The sequence below is a fragment of the Mustela nigripes genome, chromosome 2, assembly GCF_022355385.1.
Source record: "Mustela nigripes isolate SB6536 chromosome 2, MUSNIG.SB6536, whole genome shotgun sequence".
NCBI classification, from domain to species: domain Eukaryota; kingdom Metazoa; phylum Chordata; class Mammalia; order Carnivora; family Mustelidae; genus Mustela; species Mustela nigripes.
In genome coordinates this window covers 105,012,774-105,024,656 of record NC_081558.1, presented here as the reverse complement: position 1 = coordinate 105,024,656, position 11,883 = coordinate 105,012,774, and positions in this window count along the sequence as shown.

Below are 11,883 nucleotides of genomic sequence, written 5' to 3'. Positions count from 1 at the left end.
GTTTTACGGATGGCTGGGATTTGTTTTTAATCAGATATGGTAAGAAACACAGACATGGAAATGACAATAATGAAGGAGGAAATGTATTACATTTATAGATCCCTAGAACAGAACATTCAGCATGCTATGCAGGGGGACCACATGGAGAAGCGTCGGGGTCAATCAGGAGGCAGAGGGAGTGAGGGGAAAATGCAGGCAAGAGATTTCTGTGGGAGTGAGGGTAAGCAGGCTTAAGTTTGGCTAGTTTGAGTAAATTCAGTGGGCTCTGGGGTTTAGGGGCTGTTTCTAGTCATCTGGTACCTCACTGGGACAGTTAATTTTGGGGGTCAACTTAGCTAGGTCAGAATATCCAGGTATTTGCTCCAACATTATTCTGGATATTTTTGTGGAGGTGTTTTTTTGTTTTTTGTTTTTGTTTTTGGTGAGATTGACTTTTACATCCCTGGATCTTGTGTATAGCAGATTATCCTCCATCTAACTAGTTGAAGCCTTGACTAACACAAAGATTAACCTCCCCTGCATAAGAAGGAATTTTGCCGGAAGACTCCTTTGGGAATAAAACTGCAACCCTCCCTAAATGTTCAGCTTGCCAGCCTGCCCTGCAAATTTGGATTACTAAGTCTCCGTGATCACATGAGCCAATACTTTAAAGCAAAATCTCCTTCTCTCTCTCTATCTCTATCTCTATCTCTAACACACACACACATCCATCATTTTGTTTCTCTCTCTGGAGAAGTCTAATTCCCTGGACCTTGGATGATTGGGGCAGATGCGCAGTGGCCAGGAGTGTGAGAGCTCAGTAAAGGTAGGCAGGGATGTGGGCTCTGGGATGAATGGTTTACGTTTGAAAGTATGGATGTGAGTGGTTGACTTTCTCTAAGAATTGACTAACTCTAAATAACTTCCCTCCAGTATCAGGAAGGTCTTAAATGTCACAAAACACCAAAATACAGTGGGTGTGGGAGACATATGGTTAATACAAGTGAGAAAGGAGGAAGCTGTAGGAACTGATGGAATAGCTTGGGGACCATTCGTATCTCCAAACAAAAATGCTACAGTAGCGGGGACTGAGAAACTTCCATGATGCATGAAGACAGGCAAGGCTCCTGCTCTCAATGTTCTTACATTAGAATGGAATGAATGCCTGGAGATAAGCTGTGGGCATTTTCAAATGTAAGAAGCCTCCTAAAAGGGTGGCAAAGAAATAAAGTGTCTGGTCATGGATTGAGGTTGGTAATTAAAGTAGAGGGAGGTTTGGCTGGAAGAATCAAAGCTCTCAAGAACTCCAGGCTTAGACCATTTATTTAGAACAGATCCCTTTGGAACAGAAAGATACAGAGCACTCTTGGGCAACTCCCTCACCACCACACTCAGCCAGACATTCTCTAAATAAACAGAGAAGCACAGTGAAAAAGAATCAGTTGAGGTAACGCTACCAGAAGCATTGTCAGGTTGTAGCCCTAGGAGGAGGAAGACAGAGGGGTTGGGAGGCTGCACCAGTGACTGGAAAAGTGATGAGTTTAAAAAGGCACTGCCTTTTAATGAATTTATCTATAGGTCCCATAATTTCATATTGCTTTGTCTAATCTCTGTGGTATAGGTGGCTAACTGTTCAGAAAATTAATTTCTTCTAGCAATTAATATTCCAGGGCAGATTTTTCAGACGCTTGAAGGTCCATGTGGCCCAGTGTCTGAATCAATGGGCTGTGAGCACAAGTAAAGGGTATTGTTTCCAAGCTAAGGCTTTTAAGAAACAAGAGTGTTTTCTCCCTGCTCTTTTCCCTTTATAGCTAATTGGGATAGCAACCCCACTGGATGATCTTATAAATCATAACTTACAGAGGGCAAATGCATTGGTGGCATGGCTCCTTGGATGACTGGGGGGCCGATAGCAGACTGGCAGAGCAGGAACACCCACGTTGGACTCTTACGTGAAACAGAAACAAACTTCCACTGGTTTGGAGCCATTGCTTATATTAGGTCTATTTCACAATCCTAAGTAATATAAAGGTAAATGAAAATTATTTTCTCCATTTATAAAGGGCAAAGAGACCATTTTCCCTTTTCTTAGTATTTCCTTGGAGACATAATAAATCTGAGGTTTTGATCTCACCTCGGAATAAAGATAAATCTTGCTAGGGATTAAGCATAGTCTCCAGATTTTATAATATAGACCTATTTCTGAAGGCAAGAGCCAAATAACCTCTATTTATGTAAAATGGTGCCTTTCGAATGGGCTCAGAGGCTTCACGAGATGAACGGAGACTGTCACAAGCTTCAGCCCCTTTGTCTCTCAAGGAGATAAAATAAGTCTTAATTGCTCTTCCTTCCACTTTACTGCATAAATTTGAGTAAAATGCTTCCCAGATTTGGTAGTCATTCTTCTCTAGCTCATGCAAGTGTAAATCTATTAATGGTTACTCAATAATGAATTGTGTTTTCCCTCTCTCTTCTATATTGATATAGAAAGGTCTGTTTGTTGACAGGGTTGGATTATTTCTCCATCAGATAAAAATGAAAAGAAAAGAATGGCTTTTAGAAAAAGCCAGTTGTTTGCATGTTTGCACATGCACTATGACTGTTGGTGTAGTTAGCAAGATATTATAAAGAAGAAATAAGCATACAAGGACTGGCTGATTTGAAATTAGAAATAACGGTGATAACAATCTAGAAATTTGGGTCTGAGAAGCCCACTGTTTCCAGATTCTGAAGAGCAGGAAATATAAAGGCCTTTAGCAAAAAGATTATGTAAGAATTTACGAATTTAATGAAGAAACTCAGTCCTGCAGCGCAGGTCAGATTAAGAATGTTCCCTTCCTGCCAACGCCTATTGTTTTAGAATGCTATTATGTTGGGTGAACCCAGCATGGCTTTGAGGAAGTAACATACCACAGTCAGCTGGAGGGGAAAATTTGGGGGTATGGTCCTGGGAACATAGAATTGACAGGAAATAAACAGATCAGAAAGAAACTTTCTGTTTTTTAGGGAAATGCTTTGCTATAAGAAATGATGAACCTGGCTTTAAAAGCTCTTGGCTAGAAATCTTTGAGCCTGCAACTTCCCAGACAGCAAAGCTAGGACATAGAAACAATAGACTAGAGAGTTCCTCCCTAAAACCAGGTCCAAGATTTATTAAGAATTTCCTCTACTAAAGAACAAGAGTTTGGGGTGCCTGGTTGGCTTAGTCAGTTAAGCATTTGCCTTTGGCTCAGGGCATGATCCTGCAGTCCTGGGATCACATCTGGCTCCCTGCTCAGCAGGGAGTCTGCTTCTTTCTCTCCCTCTGCCTCTCTGCTCATGTACTCACTCTCTCTCTCTCATCACTCACTCTCTCTCTCTCAAATAAATAAAATCTTAAAAAAAAAAAAAACAACAAAAAAAAACCCAACCAACCAACCAAACAAACAAACAAAAAAAACAGAGTTCACAAGACCCATCAGTATCTCATCCTTCCCTTGGACCACTGCCTTAGACCACTGCCTCTGGAGTTGGCAAAGGGGAGCTTTAGTCTGGATGTCCTGTCCAGGCCTGTCCCTGACTGGTGGCAGGAATTCATCTTTCCCATATTCCCAACCATAAGTTGCCATATCCAGAATCGATGGAAAAAACGTATCACCAAGTGATCCTGGCCTTGGAGATGGTAAGATGGGACTTTGGATTGTCTCCCTTTGGGAAGAAGGCAAGTGGAAATTTGGGGAACAGATGGGGAAGAGTTTAGGAAGTTTTGCTTCATATATTCCATTCATTCCTACTTTTTCTCTTCTTCAGGTCTTCATCACACACTTAGAATATTTTTCAAAACTTTCAGAGATAAATTTATTTTTATTTTCTTCCCAAACACAGGTAGGTTTTAAGGCGGGAGCAAAAGTTTGAGATAAACTGTGATAAGCACATCACTACTCTTTTGGCAGGGGAGGCGCTAATGAAGCACAGCCTAAGAAAGACAGCATTAGTAAAACAATCTTCTTAAATGAGTATTATGCTCTAATATCTTACAATTTGGATTTGACTCTGAACCCTAATAGTAACTGATTTATTTTCCTGCCTCCATGAAGGAATCCAGTTTAATCGGTATATACATAGGTTGTCATTTATATTTAATTCTGGGGTATTTATGCCATGAGCTACAAAGCCAAAGAAAGCTACAGTGTCCTTACAGAAAATGCATGCTCCTCTTCCACTGTGGGGATGAGGTGGTCCACAGTTGTGCTGGCTTGATCATGCCTGCACCTGGCAATCAATCACTCTTCTGGAGACTGCAGCCCATTAGGCATCAGCACAAAAAGGACTCTTGCCAGGTAGAAACAGGAGCAAAAAATGCAATTCCAATATCTGACAGTGATTGAACATAGATAGGCCAAAGCTTTGCCCAGAATCCCTGGACTCGAAATATGCACAGAAAAGTTGCTCAATGCGTGGCTCATGCTTCCTTCAGAACAAGACTGCCCTGATTTTTTTTTTTTTTTTAATTATACAACTTATCTACAGCAAGTACATGGAATACAAAACTAGATCTGTATGTTCTCTGGAAAATGTGTATTATGGTATTAGAGGTATACTCCAAGTAGACAGTTCAGTGACAAAGAATTGGGTCCTGAATGCCCCACCCATGTATAAGACTTTTCTAAGAAGATAAGAATCTTACAAACTTAACCCTCTCCTCCTGCACATCATGCCTGAACTGCCTACTTCATTTAGTCCCTTTCCCCAAAGGGTTCATTTAAACCTTGGCCCAATCTAGATCTTTCCTGGAATCACAAAAACCACACAGTGCTAGCACAGGAAAGCTCCATAAGCAATTTTCCTTCATCCCCTTGTTGTAAGTACTGGAAAACTAAGCCCAAGAATGATGAAGCAATTTATCCACATTCAAATAGCTAATAAACACAGGACTCAGAATTAGGTCTCCAGGCTCCCATCTCCTGGGCCAGAGTTTTTCTCTTGTTTACAAACACTTTTCCATTCACATTCAGATTTCTGAATGTTGGTAGACATCAACTGAATAAAAGACATTTTTATCCGTTACTATTAGATAATCAAGTACAATTCTAAATTTTAACACTGGTGAAAAGACACATAAGAGGCAACCTCCATGCTCTGTTTGAAGAGAAGCAAACAGTGCTCCTGAATTCCATTATGAATTGCATCCTTTATAATCACAGATCTTCCTCAAACAAAGATTTATTGCTTGATAATCTGGAGTGAGAAGTATTAGCTTGTCGAAAGAAGAAATTTATCCTGGAGAGAGGGATGTAGTAATTATAGAGCAACACATAAATGACAGCGAAGACGATTAAGGTTGATAATTATTCAGTTAGTTATCTCATTCTTCACTCTTTCTGTATGTATATATTTAGTGCCTGTGATGTTTGCAAGATATTGTGCTAAGGTCCATGGGGAATATAAAAGCAAATAAGACCTATGTCTACTATCAGTGAACTAGCTACTGGTCTGTTAAGGAGAACTAAGTAATGGTATTAGACATGGTATTTTGATTCTGTAGGAGGAGCGAAAACTCTGATGTTTCTGGAGAAAAAGTTCAGCTGGCATGTTTTCCCCATGTATCCATTTAAAAACAAAAGCTTTATTATAGTATGATTATCAGGAAAAAACACATATTTTTACAGCAAACAATTTGATATACTTTGACACAGGTAGGCATCCATGAAAAACCACCACAGTCAAGATGAAGAACACATTCATAACTTTGCAAAATTTGCTAATGCATTTTTGCAACCCCTTCCTCTCACCTCTCTTTGACCCCACCCCCAAGCCCAGGAAAATCCTGACTGCTTCACTGTAAATTACTATAGATTAAGTTTCATTTTTCTATGATTTTATATGAATGGAATCATCAAATGCTTTTTTTGTTTGGCTTTTATTATGCAGCATAGCTTTTTTTTGAGATCCACCTATATTGTTGTGTGTATCAACAGGTCACTCATTTTTATCACTAATATTCCACTAAATATGTTTATATTGTTATATATAATATTGTAAAATTATATATATAATATTATAAAATTATTATATTATATTATAATGTTGTAAAATTATTCAGTGGAATGATACTATATCTATATCTCTATAGATACTATATCTATATCTCAACCACCATAAATTGTTTATCCATTTGTCCGTTATTGAATATTTGGGCAGTTTCCAATTTTTAGCTTTTACAAATAAAACTATGAACATTCATGTACAAGTCTTTATTTATGTGGATAAATGCTTTCATTTATCTTGAGTTTATACCAGGGAGTGGAGTGTTTGGGTTATATGGTAAGTAGATGTTTAACTTTTTAAGAAAAGGCCAAACTGTTTTCCAGAGTGCCTATACCATTTTGCATTTTCACTAGCAATGTATGAGAGTTTTAGTTGCTCCACATACTTGCCAACACTTGATATGGTCAGTCTTTTTAATTTCAGCTTTTCTAAAATTATCCATTTACATTCACTGACTTACAGAAAGGCTGGTAACCTCTATAAAAAAAAAAAAAAAACAAAAACCCTTGAATCCATTCTACCATTTGTTTTCAGAAATACATGCCTGATCCTGCAGAGAGAAACAAAATGCACCATTGAGGGGAAAAGAAACTTATTATGAAGGGGAAAAAGACTGTTTCACAGGATACCAGATTTAGCAACAAAGATGGAAGAGACTAGCAATCCTGAAAACTATGGTTGGTGAGAGCAGAACTCATCTTATTCCAGTTTTGCTAGCATTATGCATATGCACAGGGGAGAGAGTTATTACATCCCTGAAGCCTGTAGTAACAAAGTATGCAAGAAACCTTGCTAAGGGTCTCTCCTCTGCACAAGTATCACAAAAGATGTGTTGTCTTTTTCACTTCATAAGAGTAATGCGGGGACCTCTGTAGTTGAGTTGTTCCCATTCCACCAAGATTAGGTATGGCAGCTTACCATTTTTGCCAGGTTCCATGTGATGGCAGTGGTGTTGGTAGGTGCAGAGTTCCAACTCCAGGAGACACCACTGAGGAACTATTGGGCTCAGGCTAGTTAAGGGCTTGAGGGCAATTGAAAAGGGACTGAATTTCTGGTTGTGTCTCTGAAACAATCAAGTTGAGGATCAGAGTCATTGATACTTGGTGGAATAGATGGGACAACACTTATACTCACTGAATGCTGAAGCCTGAGACATTCAGGTAACAGACTTAAGTAAAAGCCAGGTAGAATTAAAAAGAGCTATAAGAAATGGATAACGATAGCAGACATTTACTGAGAACTTAATGATGTGTCAGGTAGTATTCAGAGTGCTTTAAATGGATGAATTCATTTGGTCTCATAACACAGGGCTTTTACATTATGGGTTGCAAAAGTAAAAAAAAAAAAGCACTAAAATGTCCTCATAGAAACTACATGTTTTTCTTCTTAAACTTTGGGGATGTAATAACACAGAGATGTATTCACTTTATCATGACTGTACCTATGAGTGGCTGTCAAAATTATCTCCATTTTACTGGTAAAGAATCTAAGACCCAACAGGTTTAATTGAATTTCCTAGGGTTATAGAGCTAAGATGTGGCAGAGATAAGTTAAGAATCAGGGCAGTCTGGATCCAGAGCCCATGCTCTTAATCACTCTGCCATATTGACTCTAGAAAGAAGTACAAAATCCTACTGAGTTCAGTGAAATGTAATATTATTTATTTTTTTTTTACTGAAGGAGTAGGAATGGGCTCATGCAAGATACAGTATTCTAAATTATCTCTTTGAAGAACTGTGAAAGTAAAAACTTGGAAATTTGTAAGAATTAGGACAGGATGGAAAGCATTTCTGTCGGACATTCAACTATGCCAATGATTTTGTATATATTATATTCACTCTGAATTTGACCATAAATACAATGAAAGCAGCCTATATCAAATAAAGCTGATTTGGCTTATTGAGGAAACATAAATATTTTATGAACTTTTATATAATATAATACATATTTGAGTTGTATCCTTCTGGTCACTTGGAGCCACCATTTGTGGTTTTTGTTGGTTTGTTTGTTTTTTACTACAGCATTGTGGGGGAAAACATGTATTAGGAATAGGAGTAGAACTTCCTGGGCTGGTGCTCTTCCTGGCTTTCCTACTTTTTAGCTGAGAGGCCTTGAATGTGTTCTTAATCTCTTATTAGAATTGTGAGGAGTCTGAGAATTTACCTAAGTGCAAGCTAGCAAGTTAGTCTGCCACTGCTTCTCGGATTCTAGGAGAAGACACAAGACTCATGAGTCAGAGACAAGGGACATCATTACTCTAGCAACAGCAGTAGCCAGAGCTTCAGCTTTTGTGCCAGGTACCTGAGCGCCAGCCTTTATGGGGCAAAGAGGGCAAGAGATGCTTACATGGGCTGTGGGTTGTTACAGGAGAGGGACCTCCAGTGTAGAGAACCGAAATCTTTTATGAGAGACAGTAAACCTGCCTAGCTTTTGCCCTAAAAGGAGATGTTACCTTTGTTACATCTGGAAAATAAACAAACCTGCCTTTGTACCTGAGGGAGACGCTACCTCTATGCTCCAAGCCTGTTTACTATACAAACATCCTTGAAAAAACAGTCTAGAAACATGGAAGCCAGTATTTCTGTTCACAAGATGTACAGAAATGTGAGAGACCTATGGAGTGTTGTCTCCCAGTACCTCTATATGTATAATTTATTCATCTACGGAAGGGAATAACTACAAATCTTCACAGGGTTGCTGTGAGAATGTAGTTAGATTCTATTTAAAAAGAACTTAGAAGGGTATTTTAAGCACTCGGTCATCATAGTTCTTGTAGCTATTATTTATTAGTATCATTTTCCCCTTCCCCCTTCCAAAGAAAGAAAACTTGGGCATGATCTCATGGAATTGTAGGAAGTCTTGCAAAGAATTCCTGGGGATTATCTGTTATACATTACTCTAAACTCCTGTTTCTCATTCAATTCTTTATTACGTAAATGTCTCCTTCTATCCTCTCTAGCCCTCTCTGACTTCCTTCGTTCCCAAAATATGGCCACAGTCCCATCTCCTTTGCTTCCCAAAGAACAACAACTGAAATATTCTTAGCCAATTTCCATTGAAGGTTTGGCTAAAATGAATTCTGCTGAAACTTTTCTATTAATCATTGTCATTCTAAAGTTCTTTAGCTGTGGCTTTTATCAGGGGATTTCTTCCCCTTAATACCATCCCTACCCAACCCAACCACCAGCAATGGGAAAACCTTGTGGTCTTTTACTCTTTTATGCAGAGTTATTTACAGCCTTTTTGTCCCAAGACTAGCCTGGGGCCTTCTTTTGTAACTAGAGGTCCATTAATGTGCTTTTCATAAGTGAAAAAGCGATTTATCCCTCTAAGATAAATTCTGCAATTTCCCTAGGATGTAGAAGTGGTTGAGGTCAAGTTAAAAAATACATTAGTTTTCCTTCTAGCTCAAAAAGAAGCCATTTAGAATTGCTAATTTTTAAAACAATCTGTAGAGTTTGGTCAACATGTTTAGTCAGTCTTTCAGATAAAAATCCAGGGTATAGAACATTCAATTGATTTATTCAAGAAAAGCAGCAAATTCATGGTGAAATCATAATGAAACAACACCTGGATGATTCATAGTACAGCACTTTAACTTTTAAAGTTTAATAAAGGTATGTGTTGGGTCGGCGGCTCTGGGAATGCAGGAGAAACAATAAAAATGACCACTGGGCCGCCATCTTCTAGCCCCTCCCCCTTTCCTTAACTCTTGACTCTCCCACCATAAGGATGTATGCCCAGGTCACATTTCCACAAGTAACCTGATACTTATGCAGGAAACAGGAGCATCAAGACTTTCCCAAACCTCCGATCACCAAATACCTTACCAGATATGGATGTGAACCCATGCCCTGCCTTGGCCCCATTAAAGACCCCACCAACTCCCTCCCAATGCGACTTTCCTGACTCTTCTCTCCAGAGTCACTGAACATCACCTGAGGGCACCTTTAATAAATCTACCTCGCCTGGTGTTGTGTTTATCTCGCCTGTAATACCTTACAGTACCTAACTTCTAGTTTCATATAGTAATATGGAATCTAAATAAAGTAGAACAATGTCTCCTCTATTCTTACAGTATAGTTGAAAGCAAAACAAATAATATTTGGGGATTCAGGAACTAAAAACTACTACTTAAATGTAGGGTACTCCTTTGCTGTTATTCTTCAATAAGAATAGTGTCAATTATTAGCACACTACTTAAGTTTAGTAAAAGGCAACATCCATTATTCTTAAGAATGGAATGCTTTTCTCTTTACCTACCTATAAAAGATTCTGATATTTATTAAGTAGAGATATTTATTTTGGCATATTACAGTTGGTTGAATTTCTTCATGCAAATTTTCATACTACCTTCTCTTTTGAATACTTATTTAATTTTTCCCACTGTTCAAAAAGCAATGAAAACAACACATTTTATATCGGCATTTTAATGATCTTTGCTTTAATGAACTAACTTCAATGTGAAGTTAGTCACACTTAATTGAGTTACAAAAATAGAAAATATTCAGATGCTTGAGTTAAGGGTACAATGGTATTCAGGTACAACAAAATCCTATTTGACTAAACTTACCAGATGGTAACTTTCAATTAAGTTTCATTTTAATTGTTTGTTTTGGAAAATCAGAGGACGGAAGAAGGGACTATTATCAGGTGAGAAAAATAAAACATTTTGTTTCAACATTTATCCTCTGTCCTGAGAAATTCAACTAGTGACTTTTATATATATTGTATATATATAGTTGAGGAAGGCCCAGAATATACATATACTTATACACACACATATACATATACACATACTTTGATATTTTAGGTACACCACGAAATGGTCTCATTGGTACCATATTCCAAAATAGACAATCCTAACTCACCTAAATTTCATATATCTAATAAGGAGAAAACAAATTCTCTATTTTTCTCCTTAAAAAAAAAAAAATCCAATCAGTTAACATACTACGTTATATTAGTTTCAGCTGTAGAATTTAGTAATGCATCACCTGGTGCTCATCACCGCAAATGCACTCCTTCATCTGTATCACTTATTTCACCTATCCCCTCTGGTAACCATCATATTGTTCTCTGTAAATAAGAGTGTGGGGGTGTCTGGGTGGCTCAGTGGGTTAAAGCCTCTGCCTTCGGCTCAGGACATGATCCCAGGATCTCTGCTCACCAGGGAGCCTGCTTCCCCTTCTCTCTCTACCTGCCTCTCTGCCTACTTGTGATCTCTGTCTGTCAAATAAATAAATAAAATCTTAAAAAAAAAAAGAGTGTGTTTCATGATTTTTCTCTATCTTCCCCCCCCTTTGCTCATTTTGTTTCTTAAATTCCATATGAGTGAAATAATATAGTATTTGTCTTTCTCTGACTTATTTTGCTTAGCATTATACTCTCTAGCTCTATCCAGGTCTTTGCAAATGCTACGACTTCATTCTTTTTTATTACTGAGTGATATTCCACTGTATATACATACCACATCTAATTTGTCCATTCATTAGTCAATGGACACTTGGGCTGCTTCAATATTTTGACTATTGTAAATAACACTGCTGTAAACATAGGGGTGCCTATGTCCCTTTGAATTAGTGTTTTGTATTCTTTGGGTAAATACCTACTAGTGTGATTGCTGGATCCTAGGGTAGTTCTATTTTCAACTTTTTGAGAAACCTCCATGCTGTTTTCCGCAGTGGCTTTACCAGGTTGCATTTCCACCAACAATACACAAATTTCCTTTTTCTCCACATCTTTACCAACAGCTGTTGTTTCTTGTGTTGTTGATTTTAGCCTTTCTGACAGATGTGAGGTGATATTTCACTATGATTTTGATTTGCATTTTCCTCATGAGCAGTAATGATGAAAAGACTTTCATGTGTCTGTTAG